This window comes from Aythya marila, assembly GCF_965140915.1.
Source record: "Aythya marila genome assembly, chromosome: Z".
Taxonomy (NCBI): Eukaryota; Metazoa; Chordata; class Aves; order Anseriformes; family Anatidae; genus Aythya; species Aythya marila.
Genome location: NC_139080.1, coordinates 3715806 through 3728554, shown reverse-complemented (window position 1 = coordinate 3728554; position 12749 = coordinate 3715806). Strand labels below are relative to the sequence as shown.

The 12749-nt window shown below is 40.8% G+C and overlaps 1 protein-coding gene across 1 annotated transcript in view; it reads left to right on the top strand.

The window, feature by feature from the left end:
* Positions 1-12749, top strand: part of LOC309889776 (urea transporter 2-like) — a 323422-nt gene that overhangs the window by 182397 nt on the left and 128276 nt on the right. The window lies entirely within an intron of this gene.

Genomic DNA, 12749 nt, shown 5'->3' with positions numbered 1-12749 from the left:
AGAAGAGTTTACCTTGTCCATCTATCATTTAAATGGTAATGAGTTAAATGAATTCCACCTCACTTCTGAGCTTCAGAGCAAGCTTGGGTTTATTTATTAATTTAAAGACACAGGAACAAGTTTGACATTGCTGAACATGTCCCAGATTTATGGAAAATAAAACTGTACTAATCTAGTGCATTTATTAGCTTTTCTGTCGAATGCCTCCATGAGTATCCGGAGATGTGAGTTTGCCCTGCAGTTCTGTTCTGACTGGAACTGCATCTCCTGAAACATAAATGTTATCTTAAGGTCATATGCTGATGAAAACCACTGTTTTGCCAAACTCTAATTTCTTGGTCATTTGACAAAGCAGCTGCTGTGCAGTTACATGGCACAAAGAAAGCTATTAAAGATGGATGAGTTACATGTTTGATTTGGCATATATTATACTGCTTCCAAAGGTAAAAATTAAGACAGATGATTATATTTCCTGATTTAACTGAATAAATAAGTGACCTCTCACAAATACATATACCAGAATGATATTTCTAAATGAAGTTGTTCATCTACACCTTATGTAGTCCTCTGGGAGCTTCTGTGCATGTATCTTAATAGAACAAAGCAAATATCCTAATGCCAGATATAATTAATTTGTAGCACCATAGATGGGCATAGAGAAAAGTTCCTGATTCAGGGGAAAATGCAGAGATTAGACAATTGGGTTTGTCATGTGACAGTAAGCTCTGCAGCTGGTGTGCATTAACAAAAATAAAAATTACAAGGTTTAGGTAATCAACAGCTGCTGTCAGCTGGTATGGTACCACATCAGTGCCTCCAAGGTCTGTAAAGATTACTTTTTACCATCTGGAGGATATCTAGCATTGGCCAATGTCAGAAGGGCAGTACTGGAGGCTTCTGCTGCTGCTTTGGCAAGCCTGTATGAACACTCACTTGTAGGAGCAGGGAACATGCAGCGTGGAGTAAAGAAACATGATCCCATGACATGCTTTAGGAGGTGGTGCTGTCATAGCTAGTCATTCCAGGGCTTTTTAATGTGTGAGAGAGCGCTGACAGGAAAATCATGCTGCAGGGATATAAGCTTTGGGTTACACGAAGCTCCGTGTCCAGGAAGAGCTGGAAGATGTGCTGGAGTTGCAGCAGGGTTTGGCCTCCACATTTAGGCTCTGAGCAGCAGGTTCTGGAGGCAGAGATGATGTTCCTGGGAACTGCACTTCTGCTGATGGATGGGGAAGGAAATTCTGCCCTGCACTTCATTTGACTTTCATCTTGCAAGAAGAAAGATCAAATATTCTCGGGGGGGGGGGGGGGGGGGGAGGGTTTGGGGGGAGGGGGGAAATCACCAGTATTTTATCTCATTGGAAAGTTTTCTACTTGAGAAATACTTTTTGTACTTTGTAACAGAAAATTTAGGAAACTAGAGATCTCTTTTGTTTTCTCTTCTCCCTTCCTAGCCATGAAGTTCAGAGTAGTTCCAAGTGAGGGAGGTACTTTAGCATTAAGGATAGGACTTCGGTTGGGCAGCACCTCCACCATTCACTTACACATTAACCCTCACATAACCAAGGAGGTAGGAAAATTGTCCTGGTGAGAAATAAGCATGAGCAATAAAGAAGCACTAGTTCTCAGATCAGAAATCTAACACCAAAAGAATAAGATTTCTCAATATTCAAGCTAACAAAAGATACATTTCTTGAAAAAGTTATATGGTAGATTGGCAAGTGATCTCTCCTTCCTGTTTACTGATAATGTAAATGGATCACATCTCAAAATTAAGTTTCCGGAACAAAATCTGGGATCAAAAATACCTTATGATATAAGTTAAAGAGGAGGAGATGTGAGTGTGAAGCATCTCGTGTTTAGTGACTGCACCATCCATTTCAAGGGCATGTGTTCCACCCAGACAGCTGCAGAGAAGGATACATTTCCTCTGCTTTGGGAAGGCTTTGGGACAAAAGAGACCTTTTCTTACAGGCATTGCATGGGGACTGCATTTGTTCTATGAAAAGTTTGCCTTGATAAACCTTTCTGTTTGCTTGTGACTTTATACTAGTCTACTGAGAAACCTCAGGAATAGAAAATCACCTTGTTTTGTGCCTCAGTTTCCTAAAACAGAGTTGTTTGTCTGTGCTTCCTGAAAAGCACTTTTGTCATTTACCAACTAAGGCTATTTATTAGCATCTTATAGCTCCAACTATCAGCCCACTGAGTTCATTGTCTGCAGTCTCCATGGGAGGGGAACAGCCTTGCAAAGCGCTGCCTGTGCACACTGCCAGTTGCAGTGGTTCTTTATCTCCATAGAAGCCTCTGTCATGATGAGCACATATTGCAGTTTGTACATCTCTTTTTATAAAACTCAATTCACGTGCTGAGGTTTCCTGCTCTTGCGATTAACTTATAGAATCATAGAATCATAGAATATCCTGAGTTGGAAGGGACCCTTAAGGATCATCAAGTCCAACTCTTGACACCGCACAGGTCTACCCAAAAGTTCAGACCATGTGACTAAGTGCACAGTCCAATCTCTTCTTAAATTCAGACAGGCTCGGTGCAGTGACCACTTCCCTGGGGAGCCTGTTCCAGTGTGCAACCACCCTCTCTGTGAAGAACCCTCTCCTGATGTCAAGCCTAAATTTCCCCTGCCTCAGCTTAACCCCGTTCCCGCGGGTCCTGTCACTGGTGTTAATGGAGAAAAGGTCTCCTGCCTCTCGACACCCCCTTACGAGGAAGTTGTAGACTGTGATGAGGTCTCCCCTCAGCCTCCTCTTCTCCAGGCTGAACAGGCCCAGTGACCTCAGCCGTTCTTCGTACGTCTTCGCCTGGCTTATTTGGATTAGCTTCTTTGGATTAGCTATGATACCTCCCTGTGACACATAATTCTTGTGAAACTTGTTAGCTCTCCTTAAAATAAGTAAACACATAAATAATCAGGCTGGAATTCATTGCTGAAAATGAGTAACAGCCAAGCAGAAAAAGCAGCAATAAAACTTCTGATCTTGGAGGTCTTTTCTGACCTTAATGATTCTATGATCTATGTTGTAAAACATCAATATTTGCAATAAGCCATTAATTGATAGGTGTCATGGTAAAGCAGCTTCTTCCAAACATGAAATACTGTATTCTCATGACAAAATCACTGAAAGACACAAGCTGAGCTCACCAGTGCTGCAAGGCACCTGCAGAAGCTCCATGAACCACAGAACCTTGTCCCTGATTAATGTAATTCCCCTTTGGGCACAGTATATCCCTCCCACAGAGCTCAAGGCATGGAAAGGAGACAGCATAAAAGCATCAGGGTAAAGCAATAAGGCTTACTTGCATCTACGCTTCACACAAAGACTTTACACCACACTTCTGGCCCAGAACATCTACTTAATAGCCTGCTGACCTTTAGGTGTGGAAAATGAATGATATGGAACTCCTTGTTCTTGGTGCCTGGATTTAATTCCTCTGCCCCTCCAGTGTCTTCTCTACTTATATTTCCATTGCTATATAAAGCTCTACTCTTCACCATCCCTAAGATTCAGTGATTTTAAGGCCAAAGAATCATTTCACTTAGATCATCTATGTCACAGGTTGTTAAGTTTCACCCAGTCATCCCCAGGATTGATCCTGGCAATTGACGTTCAGAGAAAATTGTCTTCCAGAGAGACACCCAGACGTGATTTGCAGGAATTGAGAAGCAGAGAACCCATGGCATTCTTTAGCAGTTTGTTCTGGCTTGTAATCCTCCTCAGCAGAAAGTTAATCTTATTCTAAATCACACTGGTTCCTCTCATGCCTTCCTCTGTCTGATTAAAGAGCTCTTTTCCAACAAGGTTCTTCTCCCTGCACAAATATTTCTGCAGTAGTCAAATAACCTCTCCATCTTCTCCTTGCCCAAATAAGCAGGATGAGCTTGAAAAGTCTTTCATCCTCAGGAATTTCCCCTATTCTTGTCTGGCTCTTTGCTACAATTTCCCTGTGTTTTGTTTTGTTTTTGTTTTTATATTCTTGAAAGCAAGCAAGCTGGGATGCAGCACTACAATTTCACTCACCCTGATTTTGTACACAGGTGCAGGGCTGCAATCAGATCCTATTGAAATGGGAATATGTATATAAGAAAGGTTTATGAGTTTCAACATGAAAGGCCCTGACGTGTAGTGTATGGAGCACATGCACATAGAGCATATATACATATAGAGAAATAAATGTAGGTGTAGACATGCCTTTGATCTGTGGGCTAACAGCCATAGAGGTAATTATTTTATAGTGGTGAAGATTATGTCCTGGAGTAGGTTTAGCTGACTACTGAAGAACAGAGGGTAAGAAGTCAGAAGCAGGATGTGTCAGAAGCAACAGATGAATCAGGGTCTTGCAGTCTTGCATAAGCAGGGAGAGTAAAATAAGTATGATCACTAATAAGGAGTTAGGTTGATTTGCTTGCCTTGTCTAGACAGGGGTAGATGTAAATGAATGGTCAGCTCTTAGTGGAGACCTCCTGCCCTGAATTTATGGCCATACAGAAGTTCCTGTCTGCTCCAAGATATTTGCTGAAAAATGGTCACTGGATCACAGGCATGTGGATAAAACTCAATCCTGATCAGACCAGGCTCTTTACTATTACCTATAGCATGGACTTCAACTTTGTGTAAATTGTGTCATCTGTACCTTGTAAGCAACGTCATTTGCACTCCTCCATTTAGTAATTCATCACATCACATTTATATTATATTGTTTGTTCACTAATCACATCATTTAGTCAAGATTTTAATTAAAAAACTTTCAAATGTATTACTATGAAAGCAAGGCTTCTTTAGCTTGAGCTTCTTCCTTCTTGTTTCCCAGATCTGTCCTGGGGAAGAACCTTCACAAGACACAGCAAGGCTCTCTGGCTACTCCTGATGGTGGGGGGCTAAAACCTACCCCTCAGACCAAGGCCAGCCACTCACATCAGTCATTTCTTTACATTCAGAAGTCCTGGAAAAACCAGGAATGGTGTGTCTCAGCACAGCATGAAGCTCAGGCTGGGTTCCTCACCCAACATGACCTCCTGCACATATACCCATCACGTCCCTTGCCTGAAGAAGGCTGCCCCTTCACTACAGATGAAATTTCATAACTGTAGAATAGGAACAAAGCATGCATTCTATGTTCCTACATGGACAACACCACATTTGGCTGTAGCAAAACACGTTTTGCCTGAACAAGCCAAGCTTCACCGGTGATCTAGATTACACTGTCCCTGCAGTTATTTATACCTCTACCAACCTTCATCAGCTGAAAATTCTATCAGTGGTGACTTTATATCTAATTCTGGATTACTGATGAAAACTTCCAGTAGCCCCAAGCACAGGTCTGGTTCTTTGGAGGCACTGCTCAGAATGCCTCTAGTTAATGATGATTTATCTGAATTTCCTGACCTGACATTTACCCTTTTGTCAACTGATATCATACTATGTGGCTTTTTTTTTCCCTTCCCTTGCCTTTTCCTTTGAAAACTAAAACCATGATATTCAGCAATGTTCTTTTCTACAACAGCTTGCTGGCAGCTCTGCTAGCAGCAGTGGGTTTTTATCCGCGAGAAAGCATGTGATTATGTAGAGCCACAGTATAAATTTAAAGGTAGATGCCATTTACTATGTTCCAACATAAATACAATCCATGAGACTAAAATGTAAACACACACACACACACATATATAAGCTAGTTCATAAAAACTTGTCGGTTTCTTTTACAAGTTTTGGATATACAATGCAGATGGGTTTGGGGCTTACATTTGTCTTATTTTTTAGTACTGTTCTTAAATCAATGGATTTTTCCTGGCTATTTGTTTTGCCGTAGCACTGTGGTGTTAAATGTTTCAGTGAAGTAAAAAGATTTAACATTGTCCAAAAAATACCCATCCTACTGAACTACAGAAACAGCCAGGCATTGTAGCGATTCCCCAAATAGGGTGTTAGGATTTGGCTATCAACCTAATCTGTTTAGTACGGTTTGGGTTTATGCAGTGGGTCGTGGTGGTTAATGCTTAGTGAGCTGAAACAAGGGTGGAAGAAAGGAAGAAAATGATAATGGAAAAGCTTGGTTTAAAATACAGCTCTTCATAGATGGCTGTAAGGGGGATGATTGGGCTCATGGTGTGTATCACATATTTTGGCTAAGCTGGGCTTTGAAAGCCTTTGAGCTGAGATAAGCATGATCATCTGAGCAGAGCTTTTTAGCTCAATACACTCCTAATGGACTGTTGGCATCAGGTGGTGACAGCTGCAGAAGACAGAGGGGGAGAAAGCCATAGCATTATGTCTATGTTACAGAGAATAGCAGCACAGCAAAGGCAGTGTTACCTAAATTAGCCTTGTGTGATTTGGGGAGAGGGACCATGATGGCGTGGTCCAATTCTGACCATGAGTCCTGAGCACCAGCACCCTCTCCCTCTTCTCAGCCACAGGTTCTCACCTGCTGCCTTCCAGCAGAAATGGAAATTATAGTTCACTTTTTCCCCATCCATCTTTCAGAGCAAGACAGGGTTGTGTCTCCATCATGCTTAGACATTAACTTTGGGCCCTGAAAGCAATGTGGTCAAGACGATATGGTGATATGTGCAGACTAATTTACTCTGGGCCACTAATTAACCAAGATTCAACTGACAGTTCTGTGGTTAACTTAGTTACTCTCTGTGCCAGCCTTCAAATGACCCATATGTAGGCAGGTCCTAGAAAACAGCACGCCAGTTTTTGTCATGCTCATAAAGCCTCTAAGAGCAACGAGCCTTTATTAGTCCTCTTCTAGACAACCCATGAAAGTCTTCTCTCCAGTTTTAACGTACTTAATTAAATAATGGTGTTTTCTGGATACCTCCAAAGGCTTGTTTCATGGGGGTGGAATCTGAACTGTTCAGGCTGTGTGGAAAGCCCAACACTTGGTAGGAGGCTTATGGGCTGGGTTTGAGCTGGGATGAACTCACTCCAGCCAGCTCTCAGATTCAGGGATGAGCTGGGAGAGGCTGAAAAAATCAGCCTTGTGAAATCAACATATAACATTTGGGAAGAGAAACAAACATAAAATCCCTTTTTCACTTACTTTCAGGGCAAACTGGCTACTGAAGAAACAAAGTTATTTTATTCTTACCCTAACTTCATGCAAAGGTTTTTCCACAGACTGTTTTTTGTTGGAGGGAGGACCTCAGGGGAAAACACCTGAGAAAATGGAAGAATCACTTCCTCTGCCTCCATCTCATGTACCAGCACTTATGTGCTAAATCCCCTCCAAGCACAGCAGAACAGATTTCAAGGCCCTGGAGAAAAGCATTATTTTTAATTCAGTCAGTGCCCACTCACCATAGCCTATTCAGATGTGCTTTTCATCTGGCACCTGGAACACTGATCAGGAAGGTGGATGTTTTTGAATAATATCCTTAGTTAACAGCCTAACAAAGACCTGATGTGCTAAACCTGAGGTAACACCTCAGGATTTTTTCAAGGTACTGATGAAAGTTGTATCCCACACGTATCTGGGCTTTTCTTGTTTGTTTGTTTTTTTTCTTGTTTTTTTTTTTTTGTTTGTTTGTTTTGTTTTGTTGGTGGTGTTTTTTGGTTTTTTTGTTTTTTGTTTTTATCAGTCCTCATCCTTTTGTCATCATGCAAGTATGCAAACTTTTCCCTTTGTTTAATCATGAAACCTCCTTCCACTCTAGAAACCACTTGGAAAACTGTCATTAAAGAGCAGAGCCCAGTGGGGCACAACTCCCACCTCGTTCAGATGCCCTATCTACTTCCCCTTCCTTATTCCCTCTGACAGCATTTGGCTACGTCAAAAGCCCATGTTTTAGCTACACAATTTCCTTTCCCCTTGAACACTTCAGTGCACAGACCACTTTGCTTTTATAAAGATGTGCAATTTAGTCTTGAAGTCATTGAGGAATGTCATCGGCATCTTGACTGCCGCGTCCCCCCTCCACGCCAGCAGCCTGTCACACGTTCCTTGATGTTCTGGGCTCCTGCTCTCAGGGGAACCCATTAGCATTTGCACTTGCATGCAGTCTTCTCCTCCCCCGTTAATAATTATCCAGGGAGGCGATAATTAAAATAGGTTCTGAGGCTATGTAAGACCTCTGTCCATTTTCCCTGCTTATGGAGCCAAATGAGAACTTTAATGTAGATTTGGAGAAAACTCCTGAAGGCTTTTGCACCTTTGCCATGTTCTTGTTGTCATTAAGTGCAATCTAATCCTCCATTTCATTTCATTAACCTGAACAGGGGCGAATTTTCATACATTACTCCAACAGAGCACTAGTAAAATTTCCCTAGACACACAACAAAGTTCTATCAGTAGAAAATGGACAATTTCATGGAGATGGACAAGAAATAGAGTCTGGTTAGCAGTTTTCCTGCATGAACTTATCTAAATCACTGAGTATCTGTATCTTGATTTTCTCATATAAAATAAAAAGGCCCCCTTTCATCCAGTCTCTGAACAGTGAGATTTTCTGAAGGGATGTGGCCTTGTCCAATGTATTTGTTCTTTGCTGCAAACAGCTGATACCAGCACCAAGAAACCCAGCTCTATAACCTGGTCCATTTGACTGTGCAAGGCAGGAATGCATGCAGGCTAATGAGCTGGATGAGATGTATTTCAGCAAGACTCACTGGCTTGAGAGCCATTGTGGCACAGCTCCTCATTGAATGGTGTCAGCACACTCTCTGTGATCCCAGCACTAGATATTGTTGTAAAATACTGGTGGTCAATGCTACTAGTACATGAACCGTGCTGCAAGAGTAGAAGTCTCATAAAATTTTAGGAAGAGCAGTTAAATGCATTCTCCAAGAGCTTCACAGTCTGTCCTCTTCTAAATTTAATCTTAGATGACTTGTGCCAGGTTTGTGCTACCAATTGCTCTCTTGCTGAGTGCCTGGAGTCTGCAAGGGGAGCAAGGGGGCACGTGCAATACTGTGCATAGCCTGGCCCCTGGATTTGAAAATTTTGGCCTGCCTCCCTTGACAGCTGTCATTCAATTTGCATGGAAAAAAAAAAAAAAAAAAAAAAAAAAAAGCAAATGAAGCAATGGAAAATAAATATGCCTCCCATTTTTCATAACTCAATGTTTTTTAACTAAACCCTATATTATTCATATGCTGTATGTTTTATTACTGTTAGTTTCAAAGCTGTTGGAAATCACAGATCAGTTCCTCAACCACAATGTCTTTATTATGCATACATAAATCATGCATGGAAGGGCCCTGACAGTTGACGATGTAAACTCTCAGGAAGCAAAGCCCCTAAGCCATGTAAAAAATGTATGTCACAGGCAAAGAAGTATGTCATCTCTATTTCCTTTTTATGGATATTCTTGTCTTGTCATTATAGAGTAAGATTTTTTCCCTTTATTTCCTATTTAAATGTAGTTAGTGCAGAGGTAATTTGCAATAGTATTTCAGTGAGACAAATGGAGTACACTTTCCCACATCTGCCTGCATCTTCAAGGATGAACATGTTGTAATTATACTGTTCCAGTTTCATTAACAGCTCTGCTGTGCCCAATATGGTTCATAAGTAATCTGGTAAAATGCAGGACAAAGTTCAATGAATTGTCAGGAGCATTTGGGTGATATAGGACTCATGCAAATTACATTAGAATTGGGTTGTTTTGAAGCCATAAGCTGGCTGCAAGACTTGGTAAGATTTCTTTTGAGTAGAAAAACCTAAAGCCAAGTATTTTTCATTGCTCTACAGCTGAAAATATAAAAGATATGCTAAAAGGTGGACTCAAGTAAGAATGCTAAAGAATTAAATGCGGCTGAATTTGCATTTGACATTTTCAGTTTCTCAATCAAAGGTGGTTTTCTTCTCACATGCTTGATTTTGTTTGTTTCTTGAGGGGCAGTTCACTGCATTTATTTATTTAAAAACATTGTTTTAACGGAAATTTCTGATTTTTTGGTCAGAAAGTAAATTATAACCCTCCAAACAGGAAATGGGAGAAAGCACGCTTAACAAGAGTGCTGAACTACAAACATTTTTGTATACAACATGGGTTAAGGGATAACTGTGACAAACCAAAAAATGACTCGTTTCTGCTACAAACATGTATACTCCGAGCTTTCAAAAACAGGGCCCTATGGACCTTTGGGGTAAAGCCCCCATTTTGTCACCTGAAGAGCAGTGAGCATCAGCAGCTACCCATTCTTACTGCTATATTTACTGAGGTTGGATGTGCAAAGCAGAGTAGCTGTTGTCCTGCATGCTGTCACTGCCCACTGAAAAGGTGCCTCCTAACTGACTATGAAAAAAAATGAACTTTTTTTCTCAGACAGCACAACATCTTTAAGCTGATTTTCTTGCCTGTCTTCCCCTGCTCACATTCATCTTCCAGATTCACTGCTATGTGATGCTCCCCATTTGCTCAGCAACTAAGACTAATTTGCTCTAGCTGCAGGATAATACCGACTCATACACACCACAAAGAGGGGAAAAATTCATTCTTCCTCCTTCGTTCCCTCTTGACTGCTTGTTCTAGCACTGCTGATACCTCCTCCATGGTTCTTTCTCACTCCTCCAGTGCCCGGTGGTCACAATAATGGATTCATCAGAGCAAACTGCCTTCAGCTTCCTTTGACATCAGTTGAGCAAAACGGCTCCGGATAGGCCTTGATTCACCTCACATATTTTAGGCCTTTATTTCTGATGAAGTCCTATTCCCTCTGCACTGGCTGGAGAGGACCCAAAAGCAGCAGCTCAGCTCCAGACACTCGTGTTTGCACTTTATCTAAGCTCATCAATACCCTTTTTGCCATGTACATCTTGGGATACCATTAAAAGGAATGAAAAGCAGCAAATGAACAGGAAACACAGACACAAAAAAGAGCAGCATATATATAATTCTGTCTGTAGGGGAAATTCAGTACCAGCTGAGATGTTTGTTACTGCTTTTATCCTCTTGCCTATGCAAATTACTGGGGATCAGAGTTAAATGCAAATGTATTAATAGGCAACCTGAAAATGGGTCCTCTTTCATACAGTAGTTCTGCTCTCCTCCTTTGGAAAGACACCTGTGGATACATTTTCATTAATAATTTCACCCTATTTCTTCTCTGATGTAAATTTACAGGCAAGAAGCAGGAAAACTGCCAAATCAAATATCGCAGCCTGACTAGTGAGGCAATTAGCATATGATGCATAAGAAAGAAGAATCCCAAGAAGCAAAGCTAGAAGTACATCTATCTATTTGTGGCAGTATTTGGGGGAAGTTTCAATTCACTGAGGATCAGCTGTGTTTGCATTTTGCTCTTTCTTTTTCTTGCATCATGAATCTCTCCTAGGAATGCCCTTTTTCTATGAGCTTTCTAACTGATGAAGTAGCTGCAGGAAAGAGGAAAGAAAAGCAACTTAAAAATAAATAAGCTGCTTATCTCTTTAGCTGACTTGAGTTTGCTGCTGGTGTGGAGGAGGATGCTATCAAAAACAGAAATTTAGAAGTTCGTAATGCTGGAAAAGTTTCTAGATGTGCATCACCAGTACATAACTCATGCTGCATGTTATGCCCTAACTTGCAATTAATCACTGCTAGAGATAAGATTAATCCAGGTACATTGGATTTTGTTTTCCAAAAGTTAATCATGGTTTTTAGCCTGAGAAAACAGAGCTTGTGTGATCGTGCTTTGTGCCTGTCCAGCCATCTGTCAGTCTTTTTCAATAACGTGTAAGCCCACTGATCAACTTTGACAGAAGGGTAGAGGTCTCAAAGATATTAAATTCCAGTGCCTTTCATGAAAATCAGTAGCTTTTCTGTTCAGTTTTAGCTGCCAGCTGGCCTTTAAGCATGAGACTACTGGTCAGTAATCAGCATATGCATTTCTAAGAACCACAAGTGGTGCTTCTTGCTAATTGGGACTTAGACAAAGGCTCACAGAGTGCCCAAGAGTACAGAAACTGGGACAGAAATGTACATGGGAACCGAATCCCCTAGGTAGTACCTGGGGGATAGAAACAGCTCTGAAAGCTGAGGTCATCACAATGACATGAAATAAAAACAGGGAAAAAAATATACAGAAAATAAGTGAACAGTTATTAATTCTTCAGTTCATCCAGCAACAACTTTTTTCTAAGGCATTTGATTACAGTCCTGTGACTATCAAAACAAAAATTTCCATTGAATTCTGGGTGAACTTCGGGGATATGACTAGGCCTGGGGAAAGGTTTAGGAAAACAGCAATCTTTCATAAACAAGAGGTCTGAGAGATGCTCAGTGCTCACATTTTAATTTGTTTTCTTGTAAAAATAGAAGGTTATTTGAAAAAGAAGGTCATCTTTGGACTTCAACAGGAAAGAAAATACTATACTTGGAGAAGATGGAGTAGAAACTAGATTGTCACAGCCAAATTTAAATAACAAATATTGCATTTTAATGATCCTTAATTTAAATATTGTCTTTGATCTGGCGACTTTCTGTATTTTTCTATGATTTTTTAAAAGAAACTCAGTCATAAAAGACAAAAGACCACTTACTGTGTTTTGAATAGAGAGGAGATCCAACACCAACCTATTGACTTCCAAGATCAACTATATTATTTGTATGTCCAGTAACACAGAATCAGCCTAAATCTTCCACTTCTGCTGGGCCATTCTTAGTGGTTTCCTTGTAAAACTCCCATTTCTTCTGTCCTTGACAGCAGATCCACCTCCTCACAGATGTTCTTGGAAGTGAGATGAGCCTACCTTGCTCCTTCTCACCATGAATCTTGAATTCTTTCCTACACCACTATACAGACTGG